General features: G+C 33.6%; 1 long non-coding RNA gene across 1 annotated transcript in view; it reads left to right on the top strand.

Annotated features, from left to right (window-relative positions):
• LOC115293615 overlaps window positions 1-16,539 on the top strand; it is a 34,770-nt gene extending 18,231 nt beyond the window's left edge. The window contains exon 4 of the long non-coding RNA XR_003909526.1: window positions 16,420-16,539. This is a non-coding gene — a long non-coding RNA (uncharacterized LOC115293615). The remainder of the gene's footprint in view (window positions 1-16,419) is intronic.
• The last annotated feature ends 2,730 nt before the right edge of the window (window positions 16,540-19,269 follow it).

Below are 19,269 nucleotides of genomic sequence, written 5' to 3'. Positions count from 1 at the left end.
ACCAGACATTGTTAGGTGAGCGATACTTTGCATTCCAGTAAATATGCTTTTTTTTTTTAACCAAAGGCTTATTTATTTTTGAGAAAGAGAAAGCACAGAACTAGGAGAGGGGCAGAGGGACAGAGGGAGAGAGAATCCCAGGAAGGCTCCATGCCACCAGTGCAGAGCCCTACACAGGGCTTGATTTCACAAACCATGAGATCATGACCTGAAGAGAAATCAAGAGTTGGATCTGCCACTGACTGAGCCACCCAGGCACCCTGGATTCCAGTAAATATTCTTGAACATTGTTTTGAGATGCCATTAGGTTACTTGAAATAGCTCAATTATTTTGGATCTTGTTATATCATTGTTTTAGGTAGGAGTTGCTCAGTGCTCATTTTAGGGGTAAGTACCCTTCATTTCTAAGTAAGATCTTCCTGAGTATTCTACCCAGTGCCCCTTGAACTATAAACTTCTTCAGGCTATATGGTAGAAACAGGCATTCTCTAAGCTCTGTGTGAGCTGTAAGTGCTCTTCTTGAATCATTTTAGGTAACTCTTTCCTTAGCCTTATGTAGTTTCTTTATGTACATGTGCTGATCATTACTATGCTAAATATTTAGGTAACCTCTGTAGATCTCTGAGTTTCTTTTTCTGTGTAGTGTCCTTCTCTCCAGTACTTGACCTGTGAACTCTTGCTCCCTTGATCTTCCCAGATGTTTTGCTCTGTCTCCTCAATTCAGGGAGATCACAGACTCCAAGTGGCTTTTCCTTTCCTGTGCTGTAGCCTTGAACCTCTCTCAAGATAGAAAGTTTGGACAATCATAAGGTTCACCACACTCTCTGTTTCTTCGGGATTTATGTATGTTGTTGCATAGTGTTTTGTGTCTTGAAAAACACTGCTTTATTTTGTCTTGTTACTGTTTCATTCTAGAAGGTAAACCTAGTCACTGTTTCTTCATCTTGGCCAGACACAGATAAAACTCAATTTCTAAACCAGCCAGAGTAATTTATTAATTCTAGGAACTGGAAATTTTCTTACCAATTATTAGTTTCTTATTGAATAGTTGAGGACATTAATGCACAAAAACTAAGTAGTGTTTATAATACCATACAACTAATTATATTGATAGTATTAAGAATTTATGTATTCTTATGCCCATATTCTAGAATTTATCTGTATATGTTTCAGTCACAGATACATTTGAAGTGAACCCCAAAGTCAATTTTTACAATTCCACTTCTTAATTTTCACATACTGTGCAGAAGCCAGAAGCTACTATGGATCTGGGCAAAGAAATGGAAATAGTTTAACTCACTTTTTTCTTCTGGTCCTTGATCTGCCCAAACTGAAAGCAGAACACCAGAGGTTAGCCATGGAAATTGCCTCACTGATTCTCCTTCAGCCATAGTTCAAAACTAAAACAAAAACAAGAAACCTGCTATGTAAAGAGAAATCCCATGAGACCATTTATTCTAAGAAAGTTAGAAAATTACAGTCAATGTGGATTCACAAAAAAAACAGATTCGTTATCAATGGCATTGCCCAAGGTAATCAATAGCTCTCTAAGAAAAGGCCTATGTTAACTACATGGAAAAAGTTAAGGATAGATGGAAGTTGAACAAGCGAATAAAAAGTTAAGGACAATGCTCATACTCCAAAACCAGTCCTTTTATTACCTTGTTATTCCTTCAGTTCTTTCTTCTACAATACCACCTATAAAACAAACAACCTCAGAGGTACTGATTCATACCACAGATTCAATCTCTGATTAATAAACACTGGTGTTATCCCATCTAACGTATTTATAATTTAAAGGAATAATCTTGGTAATTCTAGGGCAGCATTTCTGAAAGTGTATGCCATGATCATTAGTCAATGGTCATGAAATTTAAAAAAATCTTCTGAGTTAAATATTTGACTTCTCAAAGTTAAGCAATTTTCTTTATTGTAGGCTTTTCAGACTTTTAGTCACTGATGGACAAATATACATCTCTAAGAGAACAAATAAAATATTCATCATTTCCCAAATTTGTTCATGGAGACATTATTTCGAAACTAGCATTCTATAAAACTGTGCTGAAAAAGTTAACCTAAGAAATAAATTCTATAGTTACATTTTCAGGTGTTATAGTAGTTTGGTGTGAAAGTATTTTTGAGGCTCAGAATGATTTTTAAGATCTAAAAGAGTTAACAACTGTAGTCTTTCCAAAGGTGACCTTATGAGTTTTTTAAATTAGTATGCTGAATGCTATCCTTCTAGAAGGCTTGCATAGAAACTATGCTCCAACAAGAGAAATTAACAGACATTTTTTACTCATGATACTTCCCAAGTAGGAACCATTACCCCTTAATTACAGAACACTGAAACTGTATTTTGGGGAACAATGAGGAAAAACCTTAGATGGGTGGCATTAGGAGGTGGAATTAGGGGTTCATTTTCATTTCCTTCCAAACTAATTGTCTAAAGAGCTTTTTCTTTCATCAGGAAGTACACTAACAAATGGCCTCCTTGACTTTTGCTAATCACTTTATTAATGCTTTAGCCAGATTTTAAAATATGCAGTAGTGTTAATATCTGAGGAGAAAAACCTTTATTGTGCATAAATTACAAATTTACTATCTCAATTGCAGTTGACTTTTAATGTTTCCTTTCCAGAAAAGCCCTAGTGCATATTCTTCAGGGAGCAATTCTGTACTCTTAAGGGAGTGAACTGAATGACCTAATAGGTCCTTCCATCTTTAATTTCTGTAATTCAGGAAAGCCTCATAAAACACAAGCTTCCTTTGTGAATTAACTTTTCTCTGAAAGTATTGAAACCATTTTCTTGCTTTCTTTGGAAGTACTTTAAAATGTTTAACAATATTAGTAATATTTACTGGACTTAATTGGAAAAATATCAGCTAAGTTATATTCGATGCTTCAAGTATAATTCTCTGAAAGATACAATATATGACACATGACCTCTTCACTTCTTTTCCAGTTATAGGAGGCCATCCATTTACAACAAGAAAATGATTTGAGGGAGAAAGAATCTAGAACAAAAATCAAATGAAACTAACAACTAATTAATTATCATTTATGCATAAAGTATGGTGCTAAAATATCATTGTTAAAAGAGCAAAAGCATTTATGAAAACTAAAAAGAGGTGTTATATCCCTGTTTTAAACTTTCTGACCAATGTAATAAGATATATATAATAATTGTTATTAAAATAATGTGTGTTAAGGAGCATGAATAATCCAGGGGAAATATAAGCCTTGACTTTTTAGGTTTGCAATTTAAGAGGAAAAGCAAAACTTACTGTTATAGAATAATTAGTCACAACATAATGAGTCACGAATTTTATGCATATTAGTGTTGTTCTGTTGGAGCTATAAAGGTGGGGATAATGCATAAAGAAGAATGAGTTGAAGGGTCATTTGCAACCCCTATCTCTACATCAGAACTTTGGTCAAATATCCATCAAGATTAGAATTCCTTAATTTGGTATCCAAATTTTGGAACAGTTAGGGGTTCCACGAAACACAATATCATCTGCAAAATTGTGTGTTTGTGTGTTTTTGTGTTTACAACTTTTATCACATATTCACACGTGCTCATGACTCTAGAATGTTTAAAGAGAGTAAATATTGTCAAATGGTTATAATTCTAAACTAGCATGAAAATCCATTTAAATAGTGTACCTTAAAGCATTCAAAATAACATCTATTTAGATGATATCAATAAATTAATAGTAGCCCCATTTTGTGACTTACTTGGTAGAAAATGTGAACTGATTTTCATCTGCATATTATTGAATACTTTTTAATATCATTTGATAGTGGTAAACCACATAATAACTTTATTGTTAGCACGTATTTTCCCAAAGTTTAGATAAAAAGCTACACCAAATGAACATTAACTTTGGTATTGACTTTAGAAGGACATAGTACTAAAGAATAGCATTTCCAGGTTTAAAAAATAAGTCAATCAACAGATGATTAGATAAACAAAACAGTCTATAGATCAAATGGAACATTATTCAATCGTAATAAGTAATGAAGTTCTCACGCATGCCGCAACATGGATGAAACTTGAAAACACTGTGCTGTGTGAAATAAGCTAGAAACAAAAGAACACATATTATATGATTCAACTTATATGAAATATCTAGAATAAGAAAGTTCATAGAAATAGCAAGTCGATTAGAGATTACTAGGGAGTGAAGAAAGGAAGAAATATAAAGTTATTGGTTAATAGGCGCAGACTTTCATTTTGGAGTGATAAAGATTTTTAGAAATAGTGGTAATACAGCTCTCTATGTAATTAATGCTTTTGAGTCATACACTTAAAATGGTTAAAATGACAAATTTTGTTATATGTATATTTAACAAAAATGTTTAAAAAGTAATTGGTAATATTTTTCTTTGCCTTTCTTATAAGGATCTTAGAGTTTAATTATCTTCACCCTAAAATCCAAGGGATTATAAAACATTTATACAAGCCAACTACTCTACAGATAGTGGCATTGAGAGTAACCTGTGTTGATTAGTAACCTATGTTTGTGAAAGACAAGATGAAATATTGACCAAGCTATGAGGATTGGTTAAAAATAAAATAGAAGAAAAGTAAGCAAAAGACCTGTGGTCCATGTTAGCAGTGGACAAAGCACCACAGTTGTACCATTTTCTGGGACATTGAGCTCTTTGGTAGAAAGAGCTAAAATGACGTGATTGATGGAGAAGAAAGGGTTTCAGTATAAGAATCAGAAGAAATTGACATTCTAGTCTTAATTCCATGGTTTCTGTATATAGGAATTCTGGAGACTTACTTTGTGTCTTCCTTCTCTTACTTGAAAATAAAACTATTAGATGACTACTTTTAGGTCTCCTTCTAGTTGTAAAATTATATAGGTATCTGATTTCAGGAATTGTAAGTCAGTGATAGATCACTTGTTGAAGCCAATTCTTTAAAATAAAATGTTGATGATTTTTAAAATCCTAATTCTTATTTATCATTGTCAGTATTGTCTAGAAATTTGACATTATCATTTGAGTCTAATAAGTTAAATTGTGTGTGTGGATGCATTTCATAATTTAAAATAATGATTTGATTCTATCAAGATGCTCCTATGAAATGCTCTATCAACATATTCTTCTAAGAATAGGGTGTGGCATTTAAGCTTGGAGACTACAGAATATAACCAAACTATGTACCATAAATTCAGTTTGTACTTTTGACTATGTTAATTGATTTGAAAAGTAATTGTCGATTTTAAAACTCACTGGAAACTATTAAGTTCTGATAAAGTTTTCTTTTCACAAAAGAACTACAAAGATATCTTGGACTTTACAAGTACTATTCCTTTTAAATAGATCATCCATCCTGTGTCGCTACTACTCCTCATATTCTTTCAGGTCCGTCTCAGAATCCTTCCCCAGAAAGATTCCAAAACTCTCACCAAATTAGACACTTGTAGAAGATTGAAGCTAGGATGTGTTTTCAAGTTCATTGCATAGGCAGTCCATACATCTTTTACAAAAGCCATGCGGTCTTGAGGTTGAAAGTGGCAATGGTAAGAACAATAATCCCATGAAATTTGTAAGCACATTTTTTAAAAATTTGTCCTTTGAATATATATGTTTAATGTGTAAAATTAGTTATAACTATTTAAAATATTTTACCACTTTTAAACCTTGTTTAGATGTTGAGTTCCCCAACATATTTTTAAAAGAAGGAAGAGACGCCTTCTAATTATTCTTTGATCCCACCCTAATATAGTAGCCATTAAGTCACATAATAGGCATTAGTTTTGTTGTACCTTCTTTTTTTCCTCCTTTGTTTTCTTTAACTTCTTATAGCTATTTCTAGTAAGAAACTTCAGTGACTAATGAATTTGAAGTACACAAGGTATAGCAGCAAACTCGCAACAACTATGGGGGAGGGCTTAACTTCTATTCATGTTACAGCAATCCCAGGATTTAGCTTCCCAAATTTCTCTGTACTGTCAACCATATCAAGGGTTAAGCATGCCTAAATGGCCTCATACTTATGGCGTAGGGTGATATCTGGACTCAGGTGATCCAATCAATAATCTTCATTGACTTACTACCTAATGTCCCAGAATCTCTCCTCTCTCTTTGGGACCAAAGCTTTACCTTTATGGCCCATGGAGATTCTTCAATACCCTCAAGTCCTCTGAGACTCCTCTATCATGGATTCATTATGTATCTTTCACCTAAGGCACTCTACTGAGATATGGGTAGGTTTTCTATTGAGTAAACCCCAACTTTTTTTTTTCAAATTATAGTACACAGTTATATCTTTCACTATTATGCTTCAACCAAAACCTCAACCCTCCTAGAATATATAGTAACTGATGCAGAGTTATTGTTCATTTGCTGTGCTATAAACAGATATACCTAACAATGTATCTACAGTCCTTTCAATTGTTTAAATATTTTTAATGGTTTCTTTCTTTTTTTTTTTTTGACAGAGAGAGAGAGAGAGAGAGACAGCATGAGCAGGGGAGGGTCAGACAGAGAGGGAGACACAGAATCTGAAGACAGGCTCCAGGTTCTGAGCTAGCTGTCAGCACAGAGCCTGATGCAGGGCTTGAACCCACAAACCACAAGATCATGACCTGAGCCTAAGCCAGATGCTCAACCAACTAAGCCACCCAGGCAACCTTTTATTTACAGTCCTTTAAATTTGCTCTATAATAATGTTCTTTTGGTGATATAAGAAAAGGGTGCATTGTAGTTCCTGTTAGGACAAAAAAATGTGCAAAACAATTTAGGATTAAACAACTTTGAAAAAGATATTTTATTTTTATTCTCAATTATATTTAAGATTTTAAGTAATCTCTACACCCAACCTGGGGCTCAAACCTACAACCTTGATATCGAGTCACATGCTCCACAAACTGAGTCTGCCAGGCACCCAAAAATAGATATTTAAAGAGTAAAAAAAAATTTAAGCAATTGCTTTAAATAACCCACTAACACATTATTGGAAAAATGTCTTAGTCATCCGGACATAGAATGCCATAAAAGGGCCTTTCCATTTAGTAGATACATTGTCCTAGGGAAACTACATTTCTAGGGACATTATCTACAAATGTTTCCCAGAGAAAAAGATAAGGAAAGCTGTTCATTTTTAATGTAAATATGTCTTCTCACTGGTCCTCAACTGAGCCTTACATTAGAGAATGAACAACTTTGTAAAATTTCAGGTTTGTCCTAAAAATGATATGCTCATAGGCAATCAGCTAACAATATGATTTTATAAGCACTGAGAAAGGAGAGGGGTAAGGCAGGGAGAACACATCTTCAGCTTGCTGTGAGGACACTATGTCATCCCATCCAGTACTCAGAGACAGCCTCCCTGCTTGAAAGTGAAAAAGCACAATCTGGGAAGTCTTCCAAATCCGTTTTAAGAAAGAGGAAGCACTTGCCAGGATACAGGAAGCACTAAGTACAGTACTAGTATTTTGCTGTGTTCTTTCAGCAAGCATTGCCAGAACTCTCCAAGAAAGTTTAGTAATGACAAATAATAGGAAATTTGAAAATTGAAATGTGAGATTATCTTAGGCCAATGCCAATGGGCTATTTTTCTCTGGAGGCTAATAGTAATTGTCAAGTATAAAATAAAAGATTCTTAGGAATATGAGGGCATGTTTAGGTGTAAGAGCTGATCTTGAGACGTCTAATATATATGTTCATTAGTTTTAAATTTCCTTTTTAGTTTCAACAGTGTGGTTGCAATATTAGGTTTATAAGAAAGTCTTAAATTGAGGTTTTGTGTTTTTACCTAGTTTCTAGATCTTCACTGACTTTAGAGAAGTATCCTTGATTAAAATTTTAAATAAACAATGTGGTTTTAGTAGATGTTAACTTACTTAGTTTATGATTAAATTATTTTAGTATTTTACAAAAGTTTATAAATAACTTGCATTCATTGTATCCTTTTCAGTGTAATTGGGGAAATAAAAAAAACTTAAAATTATAGACTCAACATATAGACCTCCCTTCTACTTTTGAGAAAGAATTTTGATTTCCTTATGTAAAATCATCATGTACTACAACTATTATTATTATTTTATTATTATTATATGTTATTAAAAGAAAGGCCTATTGAAGTAAGATATGTACAAAACAAGGTTAAAGGAAAAGTGAGGTTATTATCACTCTATTGAGGTTAGTGATGGGATTTTTGTCATTCCAAGCTTTAGAGTAACTGCAGCTTTTATCCATACAATTAAGCATCAATATTTGCGTGGCCAAAGTAATTGACTTATACACTTCTTGAAAGAAGACAAATATTGCAGGCAATACAAATTAGATAATTGTTGATTTTTTTTTCTAGTATCACAGGGAATGTGGAAATGGTTCCAGAAATACTAAATTTACAAAATGCCATTTAGCAAAGAGTAAAATCATCTGTAGAGAAAATAAATCAACTCAGTAATGGAAAGTCTACATGGTTTAGCTAACATATTAAGAGGGCTAAAATTAAAACCGTCTGCATCTGCCTGAATCTTAGTCATTCTCTTATAAGGGATTTTTTACTTGATACCTTCTTCGTATTCAACCTCTCATTGCAACTAGACCAGTTCAGACCCACTGACTTCATATGCAGACTACTGCAACAGACCTAGCCTTTGTCACCTCAATCCATCTCACACAGCATTGTTAGAGTAAACTCCAGCAACATCACCAATATTCTTGTCACACTCTGACTCAAAAATATTCAATTACTTTGTCTATTGATTTGATTCCAGTCTATCAAATATTTTTGAAAAATAAGCCTCTACTTCAATTGGTCTACTCAATCTATATCCTGAATGCTCCTTATATTTATATTATTTATTCTTATGTGCTTGTTTACAGTTGCCCTTTCAATAATTACCTTTATCTTATAGACAACTAATAAAATGACAATAAAAATCATAGTATTAATAATAAAATACATATCTTTAACGATTTAACTCAAAGATTACCTTTTATGAAGAATTCGATGATGTGCTCTTTCCTGAACTCCCTTTAAACATCTAATGCCTATAACATTCCTATGTGCTAATGATCATCCGAATCTCTAACTGTCCTAAAAAAAAGTCTAAAGGTATCATCACTTCTTCAACTGTCTTGATATTGCTGCCTGAGTGTTAGGATAAATGCGATGGCAAAAACAGTTTTTAAGTTGAGGCAGAGAGGGCATGTCAGAGACATTCTCTTTGATTCAACAGCTGATCACAGACATGTTGAAATGTGCCCTGACTGCCCCACAGCTGAGCGATTACGGGTTTTCTCCCTGATTCTTATTTTGACACAAACAAATGGAAAGCCAAGAAAATCCTCCAAGGATTTTTTTTTTTAGAACTCTTAGGAATCTATAAAGACATTCAAAAGGGCTTAAAATTAAATCCTTTCATAAGCAACTTACAAGAACAGCAAAATTTTACTCCAGCAAATCTCAGTGGAAAATATTAAGCTTAGTCCTTAGAACCAAAAATGGATTTGGGTCATGGTTGCTCATAAAATGGATTCACTGAGACAAAGTAGAGAGGTACAAATTATCTCAAGACAGTTTGAGGCATTTATCTCAATTTAGTAGCCTTTAATTTAATAGCAGACTGGAAGAAGATTATTGGAGGGATTTTAATAAAGAGACTATTTGCAAAGATCTGAGGTTTATAGCACCAACAAGAAATGGTGCGGTCCCCAGAGGCAGAAATATCAGAGTCCTCCCCTTCTCTAGGCCTGAAGAGGCTAGTGGAGGGAGTGGTTGCCATAACCTGGCAGGCGTGATGGCTGTCATTGTAAGAAGGACAGTCTGCCTAACAGGAGTTGTGACATATAGAAGAATACAGTCACTGACAAACTGAGGACAAACAAGGAGGAAATATAATTTCCCTGACCTTTGTTTCTTTCCACACTCCATCTTGGGTCAGGAAGACTCAAACTAAATGAAGATTATAGAGTTCAACCTCTGAGGCACAGGATAAAGTGGAAAATAGATCTGAAAGGACAAATAGAAAATATCCAGCATATCCCCAAAAGTCATGCCAATGGGAACTAAAAACCCCAGTCATTATATCACTTTAAGTTGACAAAAGGCCTTAGGGGTGATCTACTAAACTATCTAAAATCTTCTCTGTGATATGGACACTCCTATCATACCTCCTTACGAAAATTCTTTGTGTACAGTCCTTTACTCAAAATGCAGATTCCTCAAAGTTAGGATGCAGAATTTTGCCCGATAGAATCACAAAAAATCTACCTGAGAGTACTCGTCAGGGAACTATTCTTTAATTTACTAGTGTATATGATTATTAGATTTCACAGTTTCACGGTTATATTAACCTATTGCTGTATTCTATTATATCCAACCAAGAAAATGGATAGAAGTAACTTATTATTTTTAACATTGGTTAATCTACTAGACTTTGATTCTGTAATTTTTGTGGGGAGCATCTGTCCTTGAGCTCCATGTGATGAGTTCTATGTGGTAGTATTGACTTCACGCATTACCTATCCCCCTCTTCAATACAGTGACCCATGTGTTTTTTCTATACTGTCTTCTCCAGTCCTAACACTGGTTGTTTTATATTAGTGGAATATGCAAAATAATTTATTTAGAAAAAGTATGAGTGACATGTTTTATGAGTTTGTATTGTTTGAAATATTAGTAAATAAGTATTACATAATATATGCCACCCACTTCCTTCAATGAAGTTATGTCACATCTATAACTCAAATTCTTTAAAAGAATTTTTTAAGCTTTTTACATCTTAAAATAAATTTTTACCCTGTTTACCCATTTGTTTCCCCCTCCCCCCCACATACCTGGCAATCATCAATCTGTTCTCTGTATCTACAAGCTTGTTTTTTGGTTTTTGTTTTGTTTTGTTTTTAGATTCCAAATATAAAAGAGATTGTATGGTATCTGTCTTTCTCGGTCTGACTTATTTCACTTATCATAATGCCCATGTTGTCACAATTGTCAAGATTTAAAGCTTTTTTTATGTCTGAATTTTACATATATATTCTTTGTCCATTTATCCATTGATAGACACTTAAGTTTTGTCCATATCTTGGCTATTGTAAATAATGCTACAGTAAACAAAAAGGTGCATATATTGTTTTGAGTTAAGAAGGTGGGTTTTTTATAAACATCTAGAAGAGGTATTTGTGGACCATATAGTAGTTCTATTTTTAATTTTCTGAGAAAGCTCTATACTCTTTTCCATAATGGCTGAACCAATTTACATTTCTACAAACAGTAACAATGGTGTCCTTTATCTCCACATCCTTGCCAACAGTTGCTATTTCTCGTCTTTTTTATAATAGTTTCTCTAACAGATGTGAGATGATATCTCATTGGGATTCTGATTTACATTTTCCTGATGATTAATGATTTGAGTATCTCTTTTATGTACCTGTTGATTGTCTCTTTATCTTGTTTTGGATAAATGTCCATTTTAAATTCAAATTTGTTTTTTGCTTGTTCTTTTTTTCCATATGAGTTCTTTATAGGTTTTGGATGCCAGCTTCCTATCAGATATATGATTTGCGAATATTTTCTCACATTCAGTAGGTTGCCATTTCATTATGTTGATGGTTTCCTTTGCTGTGTAGAGCTTTTTAGTATGATGTAGTCCCACTCATTAATTTTTGCCTTTTTGCTTTTGCTTTGGTATCAGATTTAAAAAATCATAATATATAATTTATTCTTAATTTCCCAATCTTTGTCCTATAAACATATCAGCTATGTATTTTAGTCACATTAAAATGGAAGTGAGGCCAGTATAAGAGACTTATGTGGATTCTAAGGAAGTATGCTTTACACTTTACACTATAAAGATGCTAAAGTGAATTTTAATATAAATGAAGTTATGGGAACATGTAAACATATGAAATGAATATGAATATTACAAACCATTGTTTTAGTCTAGTATATTTTAGAATGCATTGACAAAGGCAAATATTAATTCATAAACTGCAAGTTCAACTCAATATTGAGTTTGCTTGCAGTAGAACCAAAAATTTCAGTTGATGTCTATCTAGTTTGTTAATCCCAAGAATTTGTTTTAGGTAGGGAATAATAAACCTTACATGGCATGGCAACTGTTTTAAATAGAGAAGTATCAAATTATTTAAACTCTAAATTTAGCTACCAGAAATGTTTGCATTTTGAATAGAAAGAATAAGAGATTTCTTTATAATTACACCATTGACTTACCTGCATGTATTGCAGTTATGTGTGCATCTGGGAGTGGGACTACTCTAATATCTGCCAACTGAAAATGGCAATGTTATATAGGAATTGAAATGATCTCTGATCTTTTTTACCCCTTAGAGTAACACTCTTTCCCCAACATCAAATGACCTTTATTAAATTTAGCAACTTCCCCTGGCATGATTAATGATGAAAAAACTCAATTAATGGATGTGTTTCTTTGCAGCATAAATAAGACCTGAATCTTTAAATCATTCAATGGACTCATAACAGCTTCTGGGAACAAGCCCAAGTTCCTTAGCATGCCATGCAAGACCCTTCTCGATCTTGCCCTACATTTTTTTCCTTTTCATCTTATATTCAAGCTATGTTAAAAATTCTCTCTGTCCCCTAGATCACCAACTTCCCTCTCTTTCTTCCTCCACACCTTTGTAATCACTGCTCTGTCTTGTTGGATTGCTTTTGCTGTCTCCCTAGTCCTTTCATCTGCACAACTCTTCTTGTCACTTAAGAATAAAATTGCAACTACCTTCTCTTACGAGTTTATTCTGACCATCTCAATATCAGTGAAAATTAAGAGGTGTTCTTATGTCCTGCAATAACATGCAATACTTTTATGGTTCATAGCACTTATAACAGCAAATTATAATGGTCTATTTATTTGTCCAGCTCCCCTGGTAAACTCTGTTTCTTGATAATGGTGGTTGTGTCTCATTTACCTTTCTTACTTAGCACTGAAAATATTTATCTATTATAATGGCCTATTCCACACACACCCCAAAACCCATAATTGACATTTGAAGCAATGTTAATGGTTTGATTCTCTTGAAATTTTGAACATTTAGGTTTTACTTCATTGTCATTATAATGAAGTAAACCTTCACTTTGAAAAGACCACATCATAAAAATTGGGAAAAAGTCACAGTACCTCTGTCTTGGTTTTGGTTATACTAAGTAGTTGTATACAAATGAGTGATATGTTAATTATGGTTTGGTTTGGTTTGCGGAAGTTCTATGACACCAAATAACTCGTTTGATGGAGTTTCTCATATGGCTACTTTATTATTATTCAATTCTAACTGAAAAGGATTAATGTATATAAGATAAATGCCTTGATTTGACAGAAGTTAGGTTGATCTAGACAAGAATTTTCATATTCTTTCTCATTTCCATATTGAAGACCTATGTTATTTTTAAAACATCTCTTGCTCTAAAAATGGAATTTTACTCTTCAATATTGCAAGAAAGATCTTAATAATTTTTTATGCTTTTTGAAGGACACTATTTCCAGATGCCAGGAATAGAGTAGATTTATTTTTTGTTCCTTGGAATATAATGTCTGTTTGCTTTACAAATCCTTCTCTTAGAAGCATTCAGGATGGTCTGCAGAAGTGTTTGAGGGGATCCTGCACTCTCATCCTCTGCCTATGGTGGAGTAAAAATCTTTGGGACTACAGAAGAGTAGCATATCCCATATCTCAGTTTAGGATTACAATAATGACAATAATAATATAGAAGTTCTGACTGGGTGTTGGAGTTCTCTGTAGAGTTTTTAAAACGACAGATGATTCCATCTTCAGACCCATTGAGTCAGAAATTCAATGCTTGAACAACTGGTATGCTGTGTTTTCTAAAATCTCCAAAGACCATTCACACTTAATGCTTATTTGAAGACTATCACATTATTTCATGTTTTATAGCACTTATAATTTACATATTATTTTCCCATATTTTTTCTTTTAAGTTTCACAATAGTACCAAGAGATAAAATATATCCTGTTTCATGAATGAATAAGCTGAATCCCAGAGGTATTTGGCAATCTTGGGGTTACCCACAATCCATATTCTGATTGTGAGCCCCAAACTTCCTTCTACAAATAAAAAAGTTAAATATTTCAAAATAGCTACAACCAAAGTACCTGTATTTGTTTAATTCTCCGAGACTTACCATTATACTTCTCATTATACAGAAATTGTAAACTATTTTACTTCATTTTGATGTAATATGAAGATACTCTAAATATTTAAGGGCTTAACATTTTAAATTATGAGATCAGAAATACGATAGTCATTATTTTTTATCATAGTCTTTTTCTTTTTAAGTTTAAAGTCATTATCACTAGTTATCACTACCAATGAGAATAATTAAGATGTTTTAAATAAAATGACAATTAAAAATGGAATCTATTCCTTTCATCTCTAATTTGAAATTATTTAAGAATCCTTGTTTCAGTTATTCTAAGAAGAGAAGCAAATGTATGATATTTTATTTTTTGATTGAAATGTGATTATGGACACATTTAAGTTACAATATGTTAAGTATCATATATCTTAACTCCATAAACTTATATTTGGTAAACAGAACAAACACTGATTATATAAAACACATAAATTCCGCACAGTGATTTGTAATTGTTTAAGATATTATTACTTGGGGAAAAGATCATATGTATACCAAAAAGAAAAATGAAAATATATTCTTTCAATATAAGAACCAACTTCAAAGGCAATCCTTGATATGGGTATGATATTGAACCAAATTTTCCTGTTACAGAATGGTTCTAAATAGGATCTCTTTAAAATTCATGGCCTAGGGGCGCCTGGGTGGCTCAGTCGGTTGAGCGGCCGGCTTCAGCTCAGGTCATGATCTCACGGTTGTGGGTTCGAGCCCCACGTCAGGCTCTGTGCTGACAGCTAGCTCAGAGCCTGGAGCTTGCTTCAGATTCTGTGTCTCCCTCTCTCTCTGACCCTCCCCTGCTCGCACTGTCTCTCTCTGTCCCTCAAAAATAAATAAAAGACATTTAAAAAATTAAAAAAAAAAATAAAAATAAAATAAAATTCATGGCCTAATTCTTTCTTTACTGTGTGTTTGCTTCTGTGTCAGGAAGAGGAATGAAGAAACGGTTGAATTGCAATATTTCCATCTGAAAAAGGCACACATATCTTTATATCCAAAACATCCTTATTTTTCTCAAAACTGCCTTGCCCACCTTTTAAAATTCTCATCTCGAGAAATTTTGAGTGCTGTCATTCACTTACTCCTTTACTGTTATTTAGGGTAGATGCCGTAAGTGGCCTAAGACGGTCAGTTTATTACACTATGAATGAAAGATTTAAGACCTTCAATCGTACGACCACCGCCTGGCGCAGAAGACAGGCAGGACACTCCTTACCTGTCCTCCACCTATTTTAAACTGTCTCCTCCAATAAAGATTCATTTACTTACAGACTCTTACAGACTATAAAGATATGATATTAGCTTATAATGTAAGAGAAACCATTACCAGATTCTGATTTCACTTAAACATTCTCCTAGGAAAGAAGATATGTTATTTAAAAATGCTTAAGCATTTTGTGTATATGTGTGAGAGACAGAACTTCTGAAACAGCTTTTAACCTAAATGCAGATGGGTAGGTGGCTGCATTTGTTCAAAATATTATTTAACTGAAGCAATTTTAATGTTCACAGCTGACACTCCATAATTTCCTTACAATGATAATGGGAAAATGATCCTGATTACAAAATTTCAGAACATTTTTTTCTGGTTTTTCCAAATGGCTGTTCCTTCACTTTTTATTCAATAAGCTTTCATTCAAAAGATATTGAGTTACAGTGACACTTAACCTAAGAATACAAGATCCATGAGGCTGGTAGGGATTGTTATTTACTCTCTTCACTAACCTATTTCCAGTACTTAAAATGCTATGGCTTTTTGGGTGCACACAACAAATATTGTTGAATGAATGAATAAAATGTACATGAGATGTCAATGTTCCATAGCTAGGCATTTTCAGTATGAAGATAAAATAAGAAATTGATCATAAAACTTGAGTTCACAGTCCTTTCTTCCAAAATAAACCTCCATATCTCTAGGGAAGCGATGGCCCCTCTACACAATAGCAGTAGAAGAGAGTGGGATTCTGGAATACAATTAAGGATGGAGGAGCTCTATGCCCACTTTAACTTGCAATGTTGCCACTCTCCTCTATAAAGCTAAGCCCTTTCAGTAAATAGTTGCAGTAGTTACTTATTTCATTTAGTCTTTGAAGGTTTACCTTAATTAGAAACATAAAAATCCAATCCCAGTCAGGAAACTAAAAAATATTTCATATGCTACATTCAATCAGATTAAGTCATTTCCTGAAACCCATTTATAATTAATTTGTTTTTCCATGTAAATGTAATTCTTATGTTTTTTTTTTTTCTTTTCAGAATGTTCTTATCCAATTGATGGCCTGTTCAAGAAACTTATTTTCCTAGGAGCGCCTGTGTGACTCAGTTGGTGTGTCTGACTTCAGCTCAGGTCATGATCCCACGGTTTGTGGGATCTGTGCAGACAGTTCAGAGCCTGGACCCTACTTTGGATTTTGTGTCTCCCTCTCTTTCTCCCATCTCCCATTCATTCTCTGTCTTTCAAATAAATAATAAAAAAATACAATTTTTAAAAAATTTTAAGTTTATTTTCTTACGAATTAAAAAACAAACTTCATTATCAGCAACTACTTTTTCGAAAATGAGCACACTTTAATAATAATATATATAAGTGAATAAGCACCTTTGAGATGTTTATTATGGCTTAATAGACAGACTCGACTCTTTCATTTCACATGGTACATTACTATGTAATTTAGTCAGTACATCAGTTGTCTAAAAGAACAACTACACCTCATAGTTCATAACAACAGCTCTGATGTGAGAGAATTAATATACTATTTACAGACAGAATATTATTCTCATGTATTAAGTTTCATATACATGTTAATGTGCAATTTCTCATACAGTGAAAATTTTGCCAAATTTAATACTCTTCAAAATTATGTTCCCAGAGAAACGTATCTCTGAGGTATTAAACTAATAAGAGAACACTCCCACAATATGTTTGGGTCACAATTCTGAAAACTGGAGACTTTTTCACTCAGACTGAAGTAATGTTATGCAATTGATTCTTGAGAACTTCAGGATGTTAAAAAAATTAAGCCATAAAATTGACTTTTGATATGTCTGGAAAATTAGAGGAGGATAAAATGCTACTGTTTCATTATGGCAGTTGAAAATAGCCGCTCTTTAAATATTAAAGTCATGCTTTATAATCAAAACCAGAGAAGACAAAAGTCTTTCTTTGCACTATTAGTGAAAATTAGATGTCTTTACCCATTTGAAAAGGCGCTTTAAAATCATAGGTGTACACTTCATTTTCTGTGTATAAGTCACCTAAAAATGTTTATGTTAGTGTCCACAGATGTATACATCAACAAAATGTGCACAAAGGTTGTTTCTGATTACTGGAAAAGTTGAAGTATGGGGTTACAAATCCCCTTTATCTTTCAACATATAGGACCCTCGTGTCTTGAGTTGAGGATTTAATTTAGCTTGTTGTGCATGTTTTCTATGGCCTTTTGTCCAGCCTTCTGTAAATGTAAGCAAAACTGACTATTTACTCTGTGCTAGGCTTATAATCCTTTGCATCCAAGAATAGGATTGCTGACACAGTCTGCTTACAAACCCCTTTCTGTGTGTGGTACTGTCTGATATGACCATATATGAACTATAGTCCAGACCATCCTGTAACCAAACTTTCTAGGCTCTGGATGGCAGGCATATTTTTTTTAATTTTCCTGGAGACTTAAAGGAACCAGAAGGACACTAGCAACCAGATATTTGGGGAGGAAGACCCTAAAGCTAATTGTATAGTTTAAAACTCAATTTCTTAAAAAAAATAGTTTGATTTGATCTCTACTTGTTTTGATCCCTGGAGGGGTTAACAATCTCCCATTATTCTTAATGTAGGGTTTTCCTGCCTTATGTTCCTCCATCCTGTTTAACTTTTGTTGTTTGACATTCTTCTGATGTGATGAATTCTGCTGAACTGAGTTATATGGAACACAACTTTATGTCCACACTTAATGACTTTTCTACAAGTCCATCTGTTGCTATTAACGAAACATATTTATGAACAAAATATGTTAGTAACACCAGGCATAAATCTCACACAAACTTCCTATTCTCTCTTTCTGATAATAGGGGCCTACCAGAGCTATTGTAAATTTAGATTTCCCCCAGAAATCTTGGACTCGCTTACTACAGCAAAGGGTCATTGTAAGCTTCAAAGCTCATTACTTGATCCCTCCAAAATGGCCTCTAGCTTGAGCCTTACACTGAATGCCTACAACACTTGATTCTCCAATAATCACATAAACCCTAGCCTGACTTCTAACAATAGTTCAACCATCAGCCATTTTGAAAAGCAATTTTTCTTTCCATAAACTACAGTACACCATCCTTCCTGTTGATCTAGAAGGGAAAGCAGCCACCTGTCAACAGGCATCACACTGAAGGCAGCACTTGGGAGAAAGTTTGGTGCTCCCAGGGAAGGACTTGCCTCATTTAGGAATCTGAATAGGAAGGATTTCATTTTTAACACACTCCAAATTCTTTTCTCTCTTATTTCGATGTGTAGTAGGCTTTTCTTCTGGTCTCCAGTTTCCTTTGGCTTCACATGAAATTCTGGCTATCAAAAATTCCCAGTATAAATCCCAGTTTTGGCTTCCCCAAAGGTAATTTACTTTATTTTATTTTACTTTAGCTGATCTTATATTATGTTATCCTATCATCTTATTTATCTTCTAGTAATCTCTACATCCAGTGTGAGCCCAAACTTGCAACCCTGAGATCAAGAGTCACACCCTCTACTAAGCCAGCCAGGCACCACTTAAAGGTAATTTACACTGAGGTGAGAACTTACAGATTTATTCTCAGTAGAAGGGTATTTGGAACCTTAAAAAGGAATGTTCAGTTCTAAAATCTCAAATATGTGTACAAAAATAGATGTTAGATAACTACTTGAATAACTAAATAGATGGATAGATACACAGATATATAGATAAATATCTTCTTGATACCTTTTGTGTACTCATATTATTGTCTTAAACCTAAGAGACATAGATCATGAGAACCAACAGTTGGTACTTCATTTAGGAAAGTTTGCCCATATCTTCTCTGAATAATTCATTATCATATAAATAAAGCTGAAGGTTAGAGTGTCTGCTTGTGGATGAAACAGGC

This window comes from Suricata suricatta, chromosome 6, assembly GCF_006229205.1.
Source record: "Suricata suricatta isolate VVHF042 chromosome 6, meerkat_22Aug2017_6uvM2_HiC, whole genome shotgun sequence".
NCBI lineage: Eukaryota > Metazoa > Chordata > Mammalia > Carnivora > Herpestidae > Suricata > Suricata suricatta.
The sequence above is the reverse complement of the archived record's forward strand: the minus strand, read 5'-3'. Positions and strand labels throughout refer to the sequence as shown.